The sequence below is a fragment of the Schistocerca serialis genome, chromosome 9 (assembly GCF_023864345.2).
Source record: "Schistocerca serialis cubense isolate TAMUIC-IGC-003099 chromosome 9, iqSchSeri2.2, whole genome shotgun sequence".
NCBI classification, from domain to species: domain Eukaryota; kingdom Metazoa; phylum Arthropoda; class Insecta; order Orthoptera; family Acrididae; genus Schistocerca; species Schistocerca serialis.
Genome location: NC_064646.1, coordinates 546897522 through 546919420, shown reverse-complemented (window position 1 = coordinate 546919420; position 21899 = coordinate 546897522).

Sequence of the window (21899 nt, the reverse complement as noted above, 5' to 3'; positions counted from 1 at the left end):
TGAAGTCGGCATTGTGCATTTTCTATTTAATTCCGATGCAATTTCTGTGTTTCATCGTCAATAAGAAGGTCAGAGGGATACAGTAAAGCTGGAGCGAAACATCGGAATCTATAACTAGTGTCAATGGAATGGTTCAAAACATAGACAGTAAGAAGAGTCAGTCTTCTTGTACTTAAGTCGGCATTGTGCCTTTTGTATTTAATTCCGATGCAATTTCTGAGTTTGATCGTTAATAAGAAAGTCAGAGAGATACAGTAAACTTGATGTGAAGCATCGGAATCTATAACTAGTGTCACAGTTATGGTTCAAAACATAGTCAGTAAGAAGAGTCAGTCTTCTTGTCCTAAAGTCGGCATTGTGGCTTTTGTATTTAATTCCGATGCAATTTCTGTGTTTCATCGTCAATAAGAAGGTCGAAGGAATACAGTAAACCTGAAGTGAAGCATCGGAATCTATAACTAGTGTCACTGGAATGGTTCACAATATAGACAGTAAGAAGAGTCAGTCTTCTTGTACTTAAGTCGGCATTGTGCCTTTTGTAATTAATTCCGATGCGATTTCTGTGATTCATCGTCAACAAGAAGGTCCAAGGGATACAGTAAACCTGAAATGAGGCATCGGACTCTATAACTAGTGTCACAGAAATGGTTCAAAACATAGTCAGTAAGAAGTGTCGGTCTTCATGTACTTAAGTCGGCATTGTGCCTTTTGTATTGAATTCCGATGCAATTTCTGTGTTTCATCGTCAATAAGAAGGTCCAAGGGATACAGTAAAACATAAGTCAAACACCGGAATCTATAACTAGTGTCACAGGAATGGTTCAAAACGTAGACAGTAAGAAGAGTCAGTCTTCTTGTACTTAAGTCGGCATTGTGCCTTTTCTATTTAATTCCGATGCAATTTCAGTGTTTCATCGTCAATACGAAGGTCAGAGGGATACAGTAAACCTGAAGTGAAGCATCGGAATCTATAACTAGTGTCACAGGAATGGTTCAAAACATAGTCAATAAGAAGAGTCAGTCTTCTTGTACTTAAGTAGGCATTGTGGCTTTTGTATTTTATTCCGATGCAATTTCTGTGTTTCATCGTCAACAAGAAGGTCAGAGGGATACAGTAAACCTTAAGTGAAACATCGGAATATATAACTAGTGTCACAGGAATGGTTCAAAACATAGTCAGTAAGAAGAGTCAGTCTTTTTGTACATAAGTCGGCATTGTGCCTTTTGAATTTAATTCCGAAGCAATTTCTGTGTTTCATCGTCAATAAGAAGGTCCAAGGGATGCAGTAAACCTGAAGTGAAGCATCGGAATCTATAACTAGTGTCACAGGAATGGTTCAAAACATAGAAAATAAGAAGAGTCAGTCTTCTTGTACTTAAGTCGGTATTGTGCCTTTTGTATTTAATTCCGATGCAATTTCTGTGTTTCATTGTCAATAAGAATGTCCAAGGAATACAGTAATCCTGAAGTGAAGCATCGGAATCTATAACTAGTGTCACAGGAATGGTTCAAAACATAGACAGTAAGAAGAGTCAGTCTCTTGTACTTAAGTCGGCATTGTGCCTTTTGTATTTGATTCCGATGCAATTTCTGTGTTTCATCGTCCATAAGGAGGTCCATGGGATACAGTAAAAATGAAGTCAAGCATCGGAATCTATAACTAGTGTCGCAGGAATGGTTCAAAACATAGACAGTAAGAAGAGTCAGTCTTCATGTATTTAAGTCGGCAGTGTGCCTTTTCTATGTAATTCCGATGCAATATCTGTGTTTCATCGTCAATAAGAAGGTCAGAGGGATACAGTAAATTTGAAGTGATGCATCGGAATCTATAACTAGTGTCACAGGAATGGTTCAAAACATAGTCAATATGAAGAGTCAGTCTTCTTGTACTTAAGTAGACTTTGTGCCTTTTGTATTTAATTCCGATGCAATTTCTGTGTTTCATCGTCAATAAGAAGGTCAGAGGGATACAGTAAACCTTAAGTGAAGAATCGGAATCTATAACTAGTGTCACAGGAATGGTTCAAACCATAGTCAGTAAGAAGAGTCTGTCTTCTTGTCCTTAAGTCAGGATTGTGTCACTTGTATTTAATTCCGAAGCAATTTCTGTGTTTCATCGTCAATACGATGGTGCAATGGATACAGTATACCTGAAGTGAAGCATCGGAATCTATAACTAGTGTCACAGGAATGGTTCAAACATAGTCAGTAAGAAAAGTCAATCTTCATGCACTTAAGTCGGCATAGTGCCTTTTGTATTTAATTCCGATGCAATTTCCGTGTTTCATCGTCAATAAGGTCAGAGGGATACAGTAAACCTGAAGTGAAGCATCGGAATCAATAACTAGTGTCACAGGAATGGTTCAAAACATAGACAGTAGGAAGAGTCAGTCTTCTTGTACTTCAGTCGGCATTTTGCCTTTTGTACTTAATTCCGATGCAATTTTGGTGTTTCATCGTCAATAAAAAGGTCAGAGGGATACAGTAAACCTGAAGTGAAGCATAGGAATCTATAACAAGTGTCACAGGAATGGTTCAAACCATAGTCATTAAGAAGAGTCAGTCTTCTTGTCCTTAAGTCAGGATTGTGCCTTTCGTATTTAATTCCGAAGCAATTTCTGTCTTTCATCGTCAATAAGAAGGTCCTAGGGATACAGTAAACCTGGAGTGAAGCATCGGAATCTATAACTAGTGTCACAGGAATGGTTCAAAACATAGACAGTAAGAAGATACATTCTTATTGTACTTAAGTCGGCATTGTGCCTTTTGTATTTAATTCCGGTGCAATTTCTGTGTTTCATCGTCAATAAGAAGGTCAGAGGGATACAGTAAACCTGAAGTGAAGCATCGGAATCTATAACTAGTGTCACAGGAATGGTTCGCATCATAGTCAGTAAGAAGAGTCAGTCTTCTTGTCCATAAGTCGGCATTGTGCCTTTTGTATTTAATTCCCATGCAATTTCTGTGTTTCATCGTCAATAAGAAGGTCCAAGGGATACAGTAAACCTGGAGTGTAGCATCGGAATCTATAGCTAGTGTTACAGGAGTGATTCAAAGCATAGACAATAAGAAGAGTCAGTCTTGATGTACATAAGTCGGCATTGTGCCTTTTGTATTTAATTCCGATGCAATTTCTGTGTTTCATCGTCAATAATAACGTCGGAGGGATACAGTAAACCTGAAGTGAAGCATCGGAACCTATAACTAGTGTCACTGGAATGGTTCAAAACATAGACAGTAAGAAGAGACAGTCTTCATGTACTTAAGTCGGCATTGTGCCTTTTTGTATTTAATTCCGATGCAATTTCTGTGTTTCAACGTCAATAAGAAGGTCCAAGGGATACAGTAAACCTGAAGTGAAGCATCGGAATCTATAACTAATGTCATAGGAATGGTTCAAAACATAGACAGTAGGAAGAGTCAGTCTTCTTGTACTTAAGTCGGCTTTGTGCATTTTGTATTTAATTCCGATGCAATTTCTGTGTTTCATCGTCATTAAGATGGTCAGAGGGATACAGTAAACCTGAAGTGAAGCATCCGAATCCACAACTAGTTTCACAGGAATGGTTCAAAACATAGACAGTAAGAAGAGTCAGTCTTGTTGTAATTAAGTCGGCATTGTGCCTTTTGTATTTAATTCCGATGCAATGTCTGTGTTTCATCGTCAATAAGAAGGTCCAAGGTATACTGTAAACCGGAAGTAAAGCATCGGAATCTGTAACTAGTGTCACAGGAATGGTTCAAACTATAACCAGTAAGAACAGTCATCCTTCTTGTACTTATGTCAGCATTGTGCCTTTTGTATTTAATTCCAATGCAATTTCTGTGTTTCATCGTCAATACGAAGGTCCAATGGATACAGTATACCTGAAGTGAAGCATCGGAATCTATAACTAGTGTAACAGGAATGGTTCAAAGCATAGTCAGTAAGAAGAGTCAGTCTTCTTGTACTTAAGTCGGCACTGAGCCTTTTCTATTTAATTCCAATGCAATTTCAGTGTTTCATCGTCAATAAGAAGGTCCAAGGGATACAGTAAACCTGGAGTGAAGCTTCGGAATCTATAACTAGTGTCACAGGAATGGTTCAAAACATAGTCAGTAAGAAGAGTCAGTCTCTTGTACTGAAGTCGGCATTGTGCCATTTGTATTTCATTCCGATGCAATTTCTGTGTTTCATCGTCAATAAGAAGGTCCAAGGGATACAGTAAAACTGAAGTCAAACATCGGAATCTATAACTAGTGACACAGGAATGGTTCAAAACGTAGACAGTAAGAAGAGTCAGTCTTCTTGTAGTTTAGTAGGCATTGTGCCTTTTGTATTTTATTCCGATGCAATTTCAGTGTTTCATCGTCAATAAGAAGGTCAGAGGGATACAGTAAACCTGAAGTGAAGCATCGGAATCTATAACTAGTGTCACAGGAATGGTTCAAAACATAGTCAGTAAGAAGAGTCCGTCTTTTTGTACTTAAGTCGGCATTTTCGATTTTGAATTTAATTCCGATGCAAATTCTGTGTTTCATCGTCAATAAGAAGGTCCAAGGGATGTAGTAAACTTGAAGTCAAGCATCGGAATCTATAACTAGTGTCGCAGGAATGGTTCAAAAAATAGACAGTTAGAAGAGTCAGTCTTCTTGTACTTAAGTCATATTGTGCCTTTTGTATTTAATTCCGATGCAATTTCTGTGATTCATCATCAATAAGAAGGTCCAAAGGATACAGTAAACCTGAAGTGAAGCATCGGAATCTATAACTAGTGTCACTGGAAGGGTTCAAAATATAGACAGTAAGAAGAGTCAGTCTTCTAGTACTTTCGTCGGCATTGTGCCTTTTGTATTTAATTCCGATGCAATTTCTGTGATTCATCTTCAATAAGAAGGTCCAAGGGATACAGTAAACCTGAAGTGAAGCATCGGACCCTATAACTAGTGTCACAGAAATGGTTCAAAACATAGACAGTAGGAAGAGTCAGTCTTCTTGTACTTAAGTCGGCTTTGTGCCTTTTGTATTTAATTCCGATGCAATTTCTGTGTTTCATCGTCATTAAGATGGTCAGAGGGATACAGTAAACCTGAAGTGAAGCATCGGAATCCACAACTAGTGTCACAGGAATGGTTCAAAATATAGACAGTAGGTAGAGTCAGTCTTGTTGTACTTAAGTCGGCATTGTGCCTTTTGTATTTAATTCCGATGCAATTTCCGTGTTTCATCGTCAATAAGTAGGTCCAAGGTATACAGTAAACCGGAAGTAAAGCATCGGAATATATAACTAGTGTCACAGGAATGGTTCAATCTACAATCAGTAACAACAGTCATCCTTCTTGTACATATGTCCGAATTGTGCCTTTTGTATTTAAATCCGATGCAATTTCTGTGTTTCATCGTCAATAAGATGGTCCAAGGGATACAGTAAAGCTGGAGTGAAGCATCGGAATCTGTAACTAGTGTCACAGGAATGTTTCAAAACATAGACAGTAAGAAGAGCCAGTCTTCTTGTACTTAAGTCGGCATTGTGCCTTTCGTATTTAATTCCGATGCAATTTCTGTGTTTCACCATCAATAAGAAGGTCAGAGGGATACAGTAAATCGGATGCATCGGAATCTATTACAAGTGTCACAGGAATGGATCATACATAGACAGTATGAAGAGTCAGTCTTCTTGTACTTAAGTCGGCATTGTGCCTTTTGTATTTAATTCGGTTGCAATATCTGTGTTTCATCGTGAATAAGAAGGTCAGAGGGATACAGTAAACTTGAAGTGAAGCATCGGAATCTATAACAAGTGTCACAGGAATGGATCAAAACATAGTCAGTCAGAAGAGTCAGTCTTCTTGTACTTAAGTCGGCATTGTGGCTTTTGTATTTAATTCCGATGATATTTCTGTGTTTCATCGTCAATAAGAAGGTCCAAGGGATACAGTAAACGTGGAGTGAAGCATCGGAATCTATAACTAGTGTCACGGTAATGGTTCAAAACATAGAAAGTAAGAAGAGTCAGTCTTCTTGTACTTAAGTCGGCATTGTGCCGTTTGTATTTAATTCCGATGCAATTTCTGTGTTTCATCGTCAATAAGAAGGTCCAAAGGATACAGTAAACCTGAAGTGACGCATCGGAATCTATAACTAGTGTCACTGGAATGGTTCAAAATATAGACAGTAAGAAGAGTCAGTCTTCTAGTACTTTCGTCGGCTTTGTGCCTTTTGTATTTAATTCCGATGCAATTTCTGTGATTCATCGTCAATAAGAAGGTCCAAGGGATACAGTAAACCTGAAGTGAAGCATCGGACCCTATAACTAGTGTCACAGAAATGGTTCAAAACATAGACAGTAGGAAGAGTCAGTCTTCTTGTACTTAAGTCGGCTTTGTGCCTTTTGTATTTAATTCCGATGCAATTTCTGTGTTTCATCGTCATTAAGATGGTCAGAGGAATACAGTAAACCTGAAGTGAAGCATCGGAATCCACAACTAGTGTCACAGGAATGGTTCAATACATAGACAGTAGGAAGAGTCAGTCTTGTTGTACTTAAGTCGGCATTGTGCCTTTTGTATTTAATTCCGATGCAATGTCTGTGTTTCATCGTCAATAAGAAGGTCAGAGGGATACAGTAAACCTGAAGCATCGGAATCTATTACAAGTGTCACAGGAATGGTTCAAACATAGACAGTATGAAGAGTCAGTCTTCTTGTACTTAAGTCAGCATTGTGCCTTTTGTATTTAATTCGGTTGCAATATCTGTTTTTCATCGTGAATAAGAAGGTCAGAGGGATATAGTAAACCCGAAGTGAAGCATCGGAATCTATAACTAGTGTCACAGGAATGGTTCAAATCATAGTCAGTAAGAAGAGTCAGTCTTCTTGTCCTTATGTCAGCATTGTGCCTTTTGTATTTAATTCCGATGCAATATCTGTGTTTCATCGTCAACAAGAAGGTCCAAGGGATACAGTAAACCTGGAGTAAAGCATCGGAATCTATAACTAGTGTCACAGTTTTGGTTCAAAGCATAGACAGTAAGAAGAGTCAGTCTTCTTGTACTTAAGTCTGCATTGTGCCTTTTGTATTTAATTCCAATGCAATTTCTGTGTTTCATCGTCAATAAGAAGGTCGAACGAATACAGTAAACCTGAAGTGAAGCTTCGGAATCTATAACTAGTGTCACTGGAATGGTTCACAATATAGACAGTAAGAAGAGTCAGTCATCTTGTACTTAAGTCGGCATTGTGCATTTTGTATTTAATTCCGATGCGATTTCTGTGATTCATCGTCAACAAGAAGGTCCAAGGGATACAGTGAACCTGAAGTGAGGCATCGGACTCTATAACTAGTGTCACAGAAATGGTTCAAAACATAGTCAGTAAGAAGTGTCGGTCTTCATGTACTTCATGTCATTGTGCCTTTTGTATTGAATTCCGATGCAATTTCTGTGTTTCATCGTCAATAAGAAGGTCCAAGGGAAACAGTAAACCTGAGGTGAAGTATCGGAATCTATAACTAGTGTCACGGGAATGGTTCAAAACATAGGCAGTAGGAAGAGTCAGTCTTATTGTACTTAAGTCGGCATTGTGCCTTTTCTATTTAATTCCGATGCAATTTCTGTGTTTCATCGTCAATAAGAACGGCAGAGGGATACAGTAAACCTGAAGTGAAGCATCGGAATCTATAACTAGTGCCACAGGAATTCTTCAAATCATAGTCAGTAAGAAGAGTCAGTCTCTTGTACTTAAGTCGGAATTGTGCCTTTTGTATTTAATTCCGAGGCAATTTCTGTGTTTCATCGTCAATAAGAAGGTCCAAGGGATACAGTAAAACTGAAGTCAAACATCGGAATCAATAACTAGTTTCACAGGAATGGTTCAAAACGTAGACAGTAAGAAGAGTCAGTCTTCTTGTACTTAAGTCGGCATTGTGCCTTTTCTATTTAATTCCGATGCAATTTCAGTGTTTCATCGTCAATACGAAGGTCAGAGGGATACAGTAAACCTGAAGTGAAGCATCGGAATCTATAACTAGTGTCACAGGAATGGTTCAAAACATAGTGAATAAGAAGAGTCAGTCTTCTTGTACTTAAGTAGGCATTGTGCCTTTTGTATTTTATTCCGATGCAATTTCTGTGTTTCATCGTCAACAAGAAGGTCAGAGGGATACAGTAAACCTGAAGTGAAGCATCGGAATCTATAACTAGTGTCACAGGAATGGTTCAAAACATAGTCAGTAAGAAGAGTCAGTCTTTTTGTACATAAGTCGGCATTGTGCCTTTTGAATTTAATTCCGATGCAATTTCTGTGTTTCATCGTCCATAAGGAGGTCCATGGGATACAGTAAAAATTAAGTCAAGCATCGGAATCTATAACTAGTGTCGCAGGAATGGTTCAAAACATAGACAGTAAGAAGAGTCAGTCTTCTTGTTTTTAAGTCGGCAGTGTGCCTTTTCTATTTAATTCCGATGCAATTTCTGTGTTTCATCGTCAATAAGAAGTTCAGAGGGATACAGTAAACCTGAAGTAAAGCATCGGAATCCAAAACTAGTGTCACAGGAATTTTTCAAAACATAGACAACAGGAAGAGTCAGTCTTCTTGCTCTTCAGTCGGCATTGTGCCTTGTGTATTTAATTTCGTTGCAATTTCTGTGTTTCATCGACAATAAGCAGGTCCAAGGGATACGGTAAACCTGGAGTGTAGCATCGGAATCTATAACTAGTGTCACAGAGAATGGTTAAAAACATAGACAGTAAGGAGAGTCGGTCATCATGTACTTATGTCGGCATTGTGCCTTTTGTATTTAATTCCGATGAAATTTCTGTGTTTCATCGTCAATACGGAGGTCCAAGAGATACAGTAAACCTGAAGTGAAGACATCGGAAATCATAACTAGTGTCACAGGAACGGTTCAAAGCGTAGTCAGTAAGAAGAGTCAGTCTTCTTGTACTTAAGTCGGCATTGTATCTTTTCTATTTAATTCCGATGCAATTTCTGAATTTCATCGTCAATAAGAACGTCCAAGGGATACAGAAAACCTGGAGTGAAGCATCGGAAACTATAACAAGTGTCAATGGAATGGTTCAAAACATAGACAGTAAGAAGAGTCAGTCTTCTTGTACTTACGTCGGCATTGTGCCTTTAGTATTTAATTCCGATGCAATTTCTGAGTTCCTTAGTCAATGAGAAGGTCAGAGTGATACAGTAAATTTGAAGTGAAGCATCGGAATGTATAACTAGTGTCACAGGAATGGTTCAAAACATAGTCAGTAAGAAGAGTCAGTCTTCTTCTCCTTAAGTCGGCATTGTGCCTTTTCTATTTCATTCCGAAGCAATTTCTGTGTTTCATCGGCAATAAGAAGGTCCAAGGAATATAGTAAACCTGGAGTGAAGCATCGGAATCTATAACTAGTGTCGCAGGAATGGTCTAAAGCATAGAAAGTAAGAACAATCAGTCATCTTGTCCATTTGTCGGCATTGTGCCTTTTGTATTTAATTCCGATGCAATTTCTGAGATTCTTAGTCAATGAGAAGGTCAGAGTGATACAGTAAATTTGAAGTGAAGCATCGTAATGTATAACTAGTGTCACAGGAATGGTTCAAAACATAGTCAGTAAGAAGAGTCAGTCTTCTTGTACATAAGTCGGCATTGTATCTTTTCTATTTAATTCCGATGCAATTTCTGTATTTCATCGTCAATAAGAACGTCCAAGGGATACAGAAAACCTGGAGTGAAGCATCGGAATCTATAACAAGTGTCAATGGGATGGTTCAAAACATAGACAGTAAGAAGAGTCAGTCTTCTTGTACTTACGTCGGCATTGTGCTTTTTGTATTTAATTCCGATGCAATTTCTGAGTTTCTTAGTCAATGAGAAGGTCAGAGTGATACAGTAAATTTGAAGTGAAGCATCGGAATCTATAACTAGTGTCACAGTAATGGTTCAAAGCATAGAAAGTAAGAAGAGTCAGTCTTCTTGTACTTACGTCGGCATTGTGCCTTTTGTATTTAGTTCCGATGCAATTTCTGTGTTTCATCGTCAATAAGATGGTCCAAAGGATACAGCAAACCTGAAGTGAAGCATCGGAATCTATAACTAGTGTCACTGGAATGGTTCAAATTATAGACAGTCAGAAGAGTCAGACTTCTTTTACTTAAGTCGGCATTGTGCCGTTTGTATTAAATTCCGATGCAATTTCTGTGTTTCATCGTCATTAAGAAGGTCCAAGGGATACAGTAAACCTGGAGTGTAGCATCGGAATCTATAACTAGTGTCAATGGATTGGTTCAAAACATAGCAAGTAAGAAGAGTCAGTCTTCTTGTACTTAAGTCGGCATTGTGCCTTTTGAATTTAAATCCGAACCAATTTCTGAGTTTCATAGCCTATAAGAAGGTCAGAGGGATACAGTAAACCTGAAGTGAAGCATCGGAATCAACAATTAGTGTCACAGGAATGGTTCAAAACATAATCTGTAAGATGAGTCAGTCTTCTTGTCCTTAAGTCGGCATTGTGATTTTTGTATTTAATTCTGATGCAATTTCTGTGTTTCATCGTGAATTAGAAGGTCTGGGGGATATAGTAAACCCGAAGTGAAGCATCGGAATCTATAACTAGTGTCACAGGAATGGTTCAAAACATAGTCAGTAAGAAGAGTCAGTTTTCTTGTCCTTAAGTCGGCATTGTGCCTTTTGTATCTAATTCCGATGCATTATCTGTGTTTCATCGTCAACAAGAAGGTCCAAGGGATACAGTAAACCTGGAGTAAAGCATCGGATTCTATAACTAGTGTCAGAGTATTGGTTCAAAGCATAGACAGTAAGAAGAGTCAGTGTTCTAGTACTTAACTCGGCATTGTGCCTTTTGTATTTAATTCCGATGCAATTTCTGTGTTTCATCGTCAATAAGAAGGTCGAAGGAATACAGTAAACCTGAAGTGAAGCATCGGAATCTATAACTAGTGTCACTGGAATGGTTCAAAATATAGACAGTAAGAAGAGTCAGTCTTCTTGTACTTAAGTCTGCATTGTGCCTTTTGTATTTAATTCCGATGCGATTTCTGTGAATCATCGTCAATGAGAAGGTCCAAGGGATACAGTAAACCTGAAGTGAGGCATCGGACTCTATAACTAGTGACACAGAAATGGTTCAAAACATAGTCAGTAAGAAGTGTCGGTCTTCATGTACTTAAGTCGGCATTGTGCCTTTTGTATTGAATTCCGATGCAATTTCTGTGTTTCATCGTCAATAAGAAGGTCCAAGGGAAACAGTAAACCTGAAGTGAAGCATCGGAATCTATAACTAGTGTCACGGGTGTGGTTCAAATCTTAGACAGTAGGAAGAGTCCGTCTTCTTGTACTTAAGTCGGCATTGTGCCTTTTCTATTTAATTCCGATGCAATTTCTGTGTTTCATCGTCAATAAGAACGGCAGAGGGATACAGTAACCTGAAGTGAAGCATCGGAATCTATAACTAGTGCCACAGGAATGGTTCAAAACATAGTAAGAAGAGTCAGTCTCTTGTACTTAAGTCGGCATTGTGCGTTTTGTATTTAATTCCGATGCAATTTCTGTCTTTCATCGTCAATAAGAAGGTCCAAGGGATACAGTAAAACTGAAGTCAAACATCGGAACCTATAACTAGTGTCACAGGAATGGTTCAAAACGTAGACAGTAAGCAGAGTCAGTGTTCTGGTACTTAAGTCGGCATTGTGCCTTTTCTATTTAATTCCGATGCAATTTCAGTGTTTCAGTGTTTCAGTGTTTCAATACGAAGGTCAGAGGGATACAGTAAACCTGAAGTGAAGCATCGGAATCTATAACTAGTGTCACAGGAATGGTTCAAAACATAGTCAATAAGAAGAGTCAGTCTTATTGTACTTAAGTAGGCATTGTGCCTTTTGTATTTTATTCCGATGCAATTTCTGTGTTTCATCGTCAACAAGAAGGTCAGAGGGATACAGTAAACCTGAAGTGAAGCATCGGAATCCATAACTAGTGTCACAGGAATGATTCAAACCATAGTCGGTAAGAAGAGTCACTCTTTTTGTACATAAGTCGGCATTGTGGCTTTTGAATTTAATTCCGATGCAATTTCAGTGTTTCATCGTCAATAAGAAGGTCCAAGGGATGTTGTAAACCTGAAGTGAAGCATTGGAATCTATAACTAGTGTCGCAGGAATGGTTCAAAACATAGACAGTAAGAAGAGTCAGTCTTCTTGTACTTAAGCCGGCATTGTGCCTTTCGTATTTAATTCCGATGCAATTTCTGAGTTTCACCGTCAATAAGAAGGTCAGAGGGATACAGTAAACCTGAAACATCGGAATCTATTACAAGTGTCAAAGGAATGGTTTAAACATAGACAGTATGAGGAGTCAGTCTTCTTGTACTTATGTCGGCATTGTGCCTTTTGTATTTAATTCGGATGCAATCTCTGTGTTTCATCGTGAATAAGAAGGTCAGAGGGATATAGTAGACCCGAAGTGAAGCATCGGAATCTACAACTAGTGTCACAAGAATGGTTCAAAATATAGTCAGAAAGAAGAGTCAGTCTTCTTGTCCTTAAGTCGGCATTGTGCCTTTTGTATTTAATTCCGATGCAATATCTGTGTTTCATCGTCAACAAGAAGGTCCAGGGGATACAGTAAACCTGGAGTATAGCATCGGAATCTATAACTAGTGTCACAGTATTGATTCAAGACATAGACAGTAAGAAGAGTCAGTCTTCTTGTACTTAAGTCGGCATTGTGGCTTTTGTATTTAATTCCGATGCAATTTCTGTGTTTCATCGTCAATAAGAAGGTCGAAGGAATACAGTAAAGCTGAAGTGAAGGATCGGAATCTATAACTAGTGTCACTGGAATGGATCAAAATATAGACAGTAAGAAGAGTCAGTCTTCTTGTACTTAAGTCGGCATTGTGCCTTTTGTATTTAATTCCGATGCGATTTCTGTGATTCATCGTCAATAAGAAGGTGCAAGGGAAACAGTAAACTTGAAGGGAGGCATCGGACTCTATAACTAGTGTCACAGAAATGGTTCAAAACATAGTCAGTAAGAAGTGTCGGTCTTCATGTACTTAAGTCGGCATTGTGCCTTTTGTATTGAATTCCGATGCAATTTCTGTGTTTCATCGTCAATAAGAAGGTCCAAGGGAAACACTAAACCTGAAGTGAAGCATCGGAATCTATAACTAGTGTCACGGGAATGGTTCAAAACTTAGACAGTAAGAAGAGTCAGTCTTCTTGTACTTAAGTCGGCATTGTGCCTTTTCTATTTAATTCCGAAGCAATTTCTGTGTTTCATCGTCAATAAGAACGGCAGAGGGATACAGTAAACCTGACGTGAAGCATCGGAATCTATAACTAGTGTCACAGGAATGATTCAAACATAGTCAGTAAGAAGAGTCAGTCTCTTGTACTTAAGTCGGCATTGTGCGTTTTGTATTTAAGTCCGATGCAATTTCTGTTTTTCATCGTCAATAAGTAGGTCCAAGGGATACAGCAAAACTGAAGTCAAACATTGGAATCTATAACTAGTGTCACAGGAATGGTTCAAAGCGTAGACAGTAAGAAGAGTCAGTCTTCTTGTACTTAAGTCGGCATTGTGCCTTTTCTATTTAATTCCGATGCAATTTCAGTGTTTCATCGTCGATGCGAAGGTCAGAGGGATACAGTAAACCTGAAGTGAAGCATCGGAATCTATAACTAGTGTCACAGGAATGGTTCTAAACATAGTCAATAAGAAGAGTCAGTCTTCTTGTACTTAAATAGGCATTGTGCCTTTTGTATTTTATTCCGATGCAATTTCTGTGTTTCATCGTCAACAAGAAGGTCAGCCGGGTACAGTAAACCTGAAGTGAAGCATCGGAATCTATAACTAGTGCCACAGGAATGGTTCAAAACATAGTAAGAAGAGTCAGTCTCTTGGACTTAAGTCGGCATTGTGCGTTTTGTATTGAATTCCGATGCAATTTCTGTTTTTCATCGTCAATAAGAAGGTCCAAGGGATACAGTAAAACTGAAGTCAAACATCGGAATCTATAACAAGTGTCAGAGGAATGGTTCAAAACGTAGACATTAAGAAGAGTCAGTGTTCTGGTACTTAAGTCGGCATTGTCCCTTTTCTATTTCATTCCGATGCAATTTCAGTGTTTCTGTGTTTAGGTGTTTCAATACGAAGGTCAGAGGGATACAGTAAACCTGAAGTGAAGCATCGGAATCTATAACTAGTGTCACAGGAATGGTTCAAAACATAGTCAATAAGAAGAGTCAGTCTTCTTGTACTTAAGTAGGCATTGTGCCTTTTGTATTTTATTCCGATGCAATTTCTGTGTTTCAACGTCAACAAGAAGGTCAGAGGGATACAGTAAAACTGAAGTGAAGCATCGGAATCCATAACTAGTGTCACAGGATTGGTTCAAAACATAGTCAATAAGAAGAGTCAGTCTTCTTGTACTTAAGCAGGCATTGTGCCTTTTGTATTTTATTCCGATGCAATTTCTGTGTTTCATCGTCAACAAGAAGGTCAGAGGGATACAGTAAACCTGAAACATCGGAATCTATTACAAGTGTCACAGGAATGGTTCAAAGCATAGTCAATAAGAAGAGTCAGTCTTCTTCTCCTTAAGTCGGCATTGTGGCTTTTGTATTTAATTCCGATGCAATTTCTGTGTTTCATCGTCAATAAGGAGGTCCAAGGGATACAGTAAGCCTGGAGTGAAGCATCGGAATCAATACGTAGTGACACAGTAATGGTTCAAAACATAGAAAGTAAGAAGAGTCAGTCTTCTTGTACTTACGCCCGCATTGTGCCTTTTGTATTTAGTTCCGATGCAATTTCTGTGTTTCGTCGTAAATAAGAAGGTCCAAAGGATACAGTAAACCTGAAGTGAAGCATCGGAATCCATAACTAGTGTCACTGGAATGGTTCAAAATATAGACAGTCAGAAGAGTCAGACTTCTTTTACTTAAGTCGGCATTGTGCCGTTTGTATTAAATTCCGATGCAATTTCTGTGTTTCATCGTCATTAAGAAGGTCCAAGGGATACAGTAATCCTGAAGTGAAGCATCGGAATCTGTAACTAGTGTCACAGGAATGGTTCAAAACATAGACAGTAAGAAGAGTCAGTCTCTTGTACTTAAGTCGGCATTGTGCCTTTTGTATTTAATTCCGATGCAATTTCTGTGTTTCATCGTCCATAAGGAGGTCCATGGGATACAGTAAAAATGAAGTCAAGCATCGGAATCTATAACTAGTGTCGCAGGAATGGTTCAAAACATAGACAGTAAGAAGAGTCAGTCTTCTTGTTTTTAAGTCGGCAGTGTGCCTTTTCTATTTAATTCCGATGCAATTTCTGTGTTTCATCGTCAATAAGAAGTTCAGAAGGATACAGTAAACCTGAAGTAAAGCATCGGAATCCAAAACTAGTGTCACAGGAATTTTTCAAAACATAGACAGCAGGAAGAGTCAGTCTTCTTGCACTTCAGTCGGCATTGTGCCTTGTGTATTTAATTTCGTTGCAATTTCTGTGTTTCATCGACAATAAGCAGGTCCAAGGGATACGGTAAACCTGGAGTGTAGCATCGGAATCTATAACTAGTGTCACAGAGAATGGTTAAAAACATAGACAGTAAGGAGAGTCGGTCTTCATGTACTTATGTCGGCATTGTGCCTTTTGTATTTAATTCCGATGAAATTTCTGTGTTTCATCGTCAATACGGAGGTCCAAGAGATACAGTAAACCTGAAATGAAGACATCGGAATTCATAACTAGTGTCACAGGAACGGTTCAAAGCATAGTCACTAAGAAGAGTCAGTCTTCTTGTACTTAAGTCGGCATTGTGCCTTTTCTATTTAATTCCGATGCAATTTCTGTATTTCATCGTCAATAAGAACGTCCAAGGGATACAGAAAACCTGGAGTGAAGCATCGGAATCTATAACAAGTGTCAATGGAATGGTTCAAAACATAGACAGTAAGAAGAGTCAGTCTTCTTGTACTTACGTCGGCATTGTGCCTTTTGTATTTAATTCCGATGCAATTTCTGAGTTTCTTAGTCAATGAGAAGGTCAGAGTGATACAGTAAATTTGAAGTGAAGCATCGGAATGTATAACTAGTGTCACAGGAATGGTTCAAAACATAGTCAGTAAGAAGAGTCAGTCTTCTTCTCCTTAAGTCGGCATTGTGCCTTTTCTATTTCATTCCGAAGCAATTTCTGTGTTTCATCGGCAATAAGAAGATCCAAGGAATATAGTAAACCTGGAGTGAAGCATCGGAATCTATAACTAGAGTCGCAGGAATGGTCTAAAGCATAGAAAGTAAGAACAATCAATCTTCTTGTCCATTTGTCGGCATTGTGCCTTTTGTATTTAATTCCGATGCAATTTCTGAGTTTCTTAGTCAATGAGAAGGTCAGAGTGATACAGTAAATTTGAAGTGAAGCATCGTAATGTATAACTAGTGTCACAGGAATGGTTCAAAACATAGTCAGTAAGAAGAGTCAGTCTTCTTCTCCTTAAGTCGGCATTGTGGCTTTTGTATTTAATTCCGATGCAATTTCTGTGTTTCATCGTCAATAAGGAGGTCCAAGGGATACAGTAAGCCTGGAGTGATGCATCGGAATCTATAACTAGTGTCACAGTAATGGTTCAAAACATAGAAAGTAAGAAGAGTCAGTCTTCTTGTACTTACGTCGGCATTGTGCCTTTTGTATTTAGTTCAGATGCAATTTCTGTGTTTCATCGTCAATAAGAAGGTCCAAAGGATACAGTAAACCTGAAGTGAAGCAACGGAATCTATAACTAGTGTCACTGGAATGGTTCAAAATATAGACAGTCAGAAGAGTCAGACTTCTTTTACTTAAGTCGGCATTGTGCCGTTTGTATTAAATTCCGATGCAATTTCTGTGTTTCATCGTCATTAAGAAGGTCCAAGGGATACAGTAAACCTGGAGTGTAGCATCAGAATCTATAACTAGTGTCAATGGATTGGTTCAAAACATAGCAAGTAAGAAGAGTCAGTCTTCTTGTACTTAAGTCGGCATTGTGCCTTTCGAATTTAATTCTGAAGCAATTTCTGAGTTTCATAGCCTATAAGAAGGTCAGAGGGATACAGTAAACCTGAAGTGAAGCATCGGAATCAATAATTAGTGTCACAGGAATGGTTCAAAACATAATCAGTAAGATGAGTCAGTCTTCTTGTCCTTAAGTCGGCATTGTGATTTTTGTATTTCATTCCGATGCAATATCTGTGTTTCATCGACAATAAGAAGGTCCAAGGGATAAAGTAAACGTGGAGTGAAGCATCGGAATCTATAACTAGTGTCACAGGAATGGTTCAAATCATAGACAGTAAAAAGAGTCAGTCTTCTTGTACTTAAGTCGGCATTGTGCCTTTTGTATTTAATTCCGATGCAATTTCTGTGTTTCATCGTCAATAAGAATGTCCAAGGGATACAGTAAACCTGAAGTGAAGCAACCGAATCTATAACTAGTGTCACAGGAATGGTTCAAAACATAGTCAGTAAGATGAGTCAGTCTTCTTGTACTTAAGTCGGCATTGTGCCTTTCGTATTTAATTCCGATGCAATTTCTGTGTTTCACCGTCAATAAGGAGGTCAGAGGGATACAGTAAACCTGAAGCATCGGAATCTATTACAAGTGTCACAGGAATGGATCAAACATAGACAGTATGAAGAGTCAGTCTTCTTGTACTTATGTCAGCATTGTGCCTTTTGTATTTAATTCTGTTGCAATTTCTGTGTTTCATCGTGAATTAGAAGGTCTGGGGGATATAGTAAACCCGAAGTGAAGCATCGGAATCTATAACTAGTGTCACAGGAATGGTTCAAAACATAGTCAGTAAGAAGAGTCAGTCTTCTTGTCCTTAAGTCGGCATTGTGCCTTTTGTATCTAATTCCGATGCATTATCTGTATTTCATCGTCAACAAGAAGGTCCAAGGGATACAGTAAACCTGGAGTAAAGCATCGGATTCTATAACTAGTGTCAGAGTATTGGTTCAAAGCATAGACAGTAAGAAGAGTCAGTGTTCTAGTACTTAACTCGGCATTGTGCCTTTTGTATTTAATTCCGATGCAATTTCTGTGTTTCATCGTCAATAAGAAGGTCGAAGGAATACAGTAAACCTGAAGTGAAGCATCGGAATCTATAACTAGTGTCACTGGAATGGTTCAAAATATAGACAGTAAGAAGAGTCAGTCTTCTTGTACTTAAGTCTGTATTGTGCCTTTTGTATTTAATTCCGATGCGATTTCTGTGAATCATCGTCAATAAGAAGGTCCAAGGGATACAGTAAACCTGAAGTGAGGCATCGGACTCTATAACTAGTGACACAGAAATGGTTCAAAACATAGTCAGTAAAGAGTGTCGGTCTTCATGTACTTAAGTCGGCATTGTGCCTTTTGTATTGAATTCCGATGCGATTTCTGTGTTTCATCGTCAATAAGAAGGTCCAAGGGAATCAGTAAACCTGAAGTGAAGCATCGGAATCTATAACTAGTGTCACGGGAGTGGTTCAAAACTTAGACAGTAGGAAGAGTCCGTCTTCTTGTACTTAAGTCGGCATTGTGCCTTTTCTATTTCATTCCGATGCAATTTCTGTGTTTCATCGTCAATAAGAACGGCAGAGGGATACAGTAACCTGAAGTGAAGCATCGGAATCTATAACTAGTGCCAGAGGAATGGTTCAAAATATAGTAAGAAGAGTCAGTCTCTTGTACTTAAGTCGGCATTGTGCGTTTTGTATTTAATTCCGATGCAATTTCTGTTTTTCATCGTCAATAAGAAGGTCCAAGGGATACAGTAAAACTGAAGTCAAACATCGGAACCTATAACTAGTGTCTCAGGAATGGTTCAAAACGTAGACAGTAAGAAGAGTCAGTGTTCTGGTACTTAAGTCGGCATTGTGCCTTTTCTATTTAATTCCGATGCAATTTCAGTGTTTCAGTGTTTCAGTGTTTCAATACGAAGGTCAGAGGGATACAGTAAACCTGAAGTGAAGCATTTGAATCAATAACTAGTGTCACTGGAATGGTTCAAAATATAGACAGTCAGAAGAGTCAGACTTCTTTTACTTAAGTCGGCATTGTGTCGTTTGTATTAAATTCCGATGCAATTTCTGTGTTTCATCGTCATTAAGAAGGTCCAAGGGATACAGTAAACCTGGAGTGTAGCATCAGAATCTATAACTAGTGTCAATGGATTGGTTCAAAACATAGCAAGTAAGAAGAGTCAGTCTTCTTGTACTTAAGTCGGCATTGTGCCTTTCGAATTTAATTCTGAAGCAATTTCTGAGTTTCATAGCCTATAAGAAGGTCAGAGGGATACAGTAAACCTGAAGTGAAGCATCGGAATCAATAATTAGTGTCACAGGAATGGTTCAAAACATAATCAGTAAGATGAGTCAGTCTTCTTGTCCTTAAGTCGGCATTGTGATTTTTGTATTTCATTCCGATGCAATATCTGTGTTTCATCGACAATAAGAAGGTCCAAGGGATAAGGTAAACGTGGAGTGAAGCATCGGAATCTATAAATAGTGTCACAGGAATGGTTCAAATCATAGACAGTAAAAAGAGTCAGTCTTCTTGTACTTAAGTCGGCATTGTGCCTTTTGTATTTAATTCCGATGCAATTTCTGTGTTTCATCGTCAATAAGAATGTCCAAGGGATACAGTAAACCTGAAGTGAAGCAACCGAATCTATAACTAGTGTCACAGGAATGGTTCAAAACATAGTCAGTAAGATGAGTCAGTCTTCTTGTACTTAAGTCGGCATTGTGCCTTTCGTATTTAATTCCGATGCAATTTCTGTGTTTCACCGTCAATAAGAAGGTCAGAGGGATACAGTAAACCTGAAGCATCGGAATCTATTACAAGTGTCACAGGAATGGATCAAACATAGACAGTATGAAAAGTCAGTCTTCTTGTACTTATGTCAGAATTGTGCCTTTTGTATTTAATTCTGTTGCAATTTCTGTGTTTCATCGTGAATTAGAAGGTCTGGGGGATATAGTAAACTCGAAGTGAAGCATCGAAATCTATAACTAGTGTCACAGGAATGGTTCAAAACATAGTCAGTAAGAAGAGTCAGTCTTCTTGTCCTTAAGTCGGCATTGTGCCTTTTGTATCTAATTCCGATGCATTATCTGTGTTTCATCGTCAACAAGAAGGTCCAAGGGATACAGTAAACCTGAAGTGAAGCATCGGAATCTATAACTAGTGCCACAGGAATGGTTCAAAACATAGTAAGAAGAGTCAGTCTCTTGTACTTAAGTCGGCATTGTGCGTTTTGTATTTAATTCCGATGCAATTTCTGTTTTTCATCGTCAATAAGAAGGTCCAAGGGATACAGTAAGACTGAAGTGAAGCATCGGAATCTATAACTAGTGTCACTGGAATGGTTCAAAATATAGACAGTAAGAAGAGTCAGTCTTCTTGTACTTAAGTCTGTATTGTGCCTTTTGTATTTAATTCCGATGCGATTTCTGTGAATCATCGTCAATAAGAAGGTCCAAGGGATACAGTAAACCTGAAGTGAGGCATCGGACTCTATAACTAGTGACACAGAAATGGTTCAAAACATAGTCAGTAAGAAGTGTCGGTCTTCATGTACTTAAGTCGGCATTGTGCCTTTTGTATTGAATTCCGATGCGATTTCTGTGTTTCATCGTCAATAAGAAGGTCCAAGGGAATCAGTAAACCTGAAGTGAAGCATCGGAATCTATAACTAGTGTCACGGGAGTGGTTCAAAACTTAGACAGTAGGAAGAGTCCGTCTTCTTGTACTTAAGTCGGCATTGTGCCTTTTCTATTTCATTCCGATGCAATTTCTGTGTTTCATCGTCAATAAGAACGGCAGAGGGATACAGTAACCTGAAGTGAAGCATCGGAATCTATAACTAGTGCCACAGGAATGGTTCAAAACATAGTAAGAAGAGTCAGTCTCTTGTACTTAAGTCGGCATTGTGCGTTTTGTATTTAATTCCGATGCAATTTCTGTTTTTCATCGTCAATAAGAAGGTCCAAGGGATACAGTAAAACTGAAGTCAAACATCGGAACCTATAACTAGTGTCACAGGAATGGTTCAAAACGTAGACAGTAAGAAGAGTCAGTGTTCTGGTACTTAAGTCGGCATTGTGCCTTTTCTATTTAATTCCGATGCTATTTCAGTGTTTCAGTGTTTCAGTGTTTCAATACGAAGGTCAGAGGGATACAGTAAACCTGAAGTGAAGCATCGGAATCTGTAACTAGTGTCACAGGAATGGTTCAAAACATAGTCAATAAGAAGAGTCAGTCTTCTTGTACTTAAGTAGGCATTGTGCCTTTTGTATTTTATTCCGATGCAATTTCTGTGTTTCATCGTCAACAAGAAGGTCAGAGGGATACAGTAAACCTGAAGTGAAGCATCGGAATCTATAACTAGTGTCACAGGAATGTTTCAAACCATAGTCGGTAAGAAGAGTCAGTCTTTTTGTACATAAGTCGGCATTGTGCCTTTTGAATTTAATTCCGATGCAATTTCAGTGTTTCATCGTCAATAAGAAGGTCTAAGGGATGTTGTAAACCTGAAGTGAAGCATTGGAATCTATAACTAGTGTCACAGGAATGGTTCAAAACATAGACAGTAAGAAGAGTCAGTCTTCTTGTACTTAAGTCGGCATTGTGCCTTTCGTATTTAATTCCGATGCAATTTCTGAGTTTCACCGTCAATAAGAAGGTCAGAGGGATACAGTAAACCTGAAACATCGGAATCTATTACAAGTGTCACAGGAATGGTTCAAACATAGACAGTATGAAGAGTCAGTCTTCTTGTACTGATGTCGGCATTGTGCCTTTTGTATTTAATTCGGATGCAATCTCTGTGTTTCATCGTGAATAAGAAGGTCAGAGGGATATAGTAGACCCGA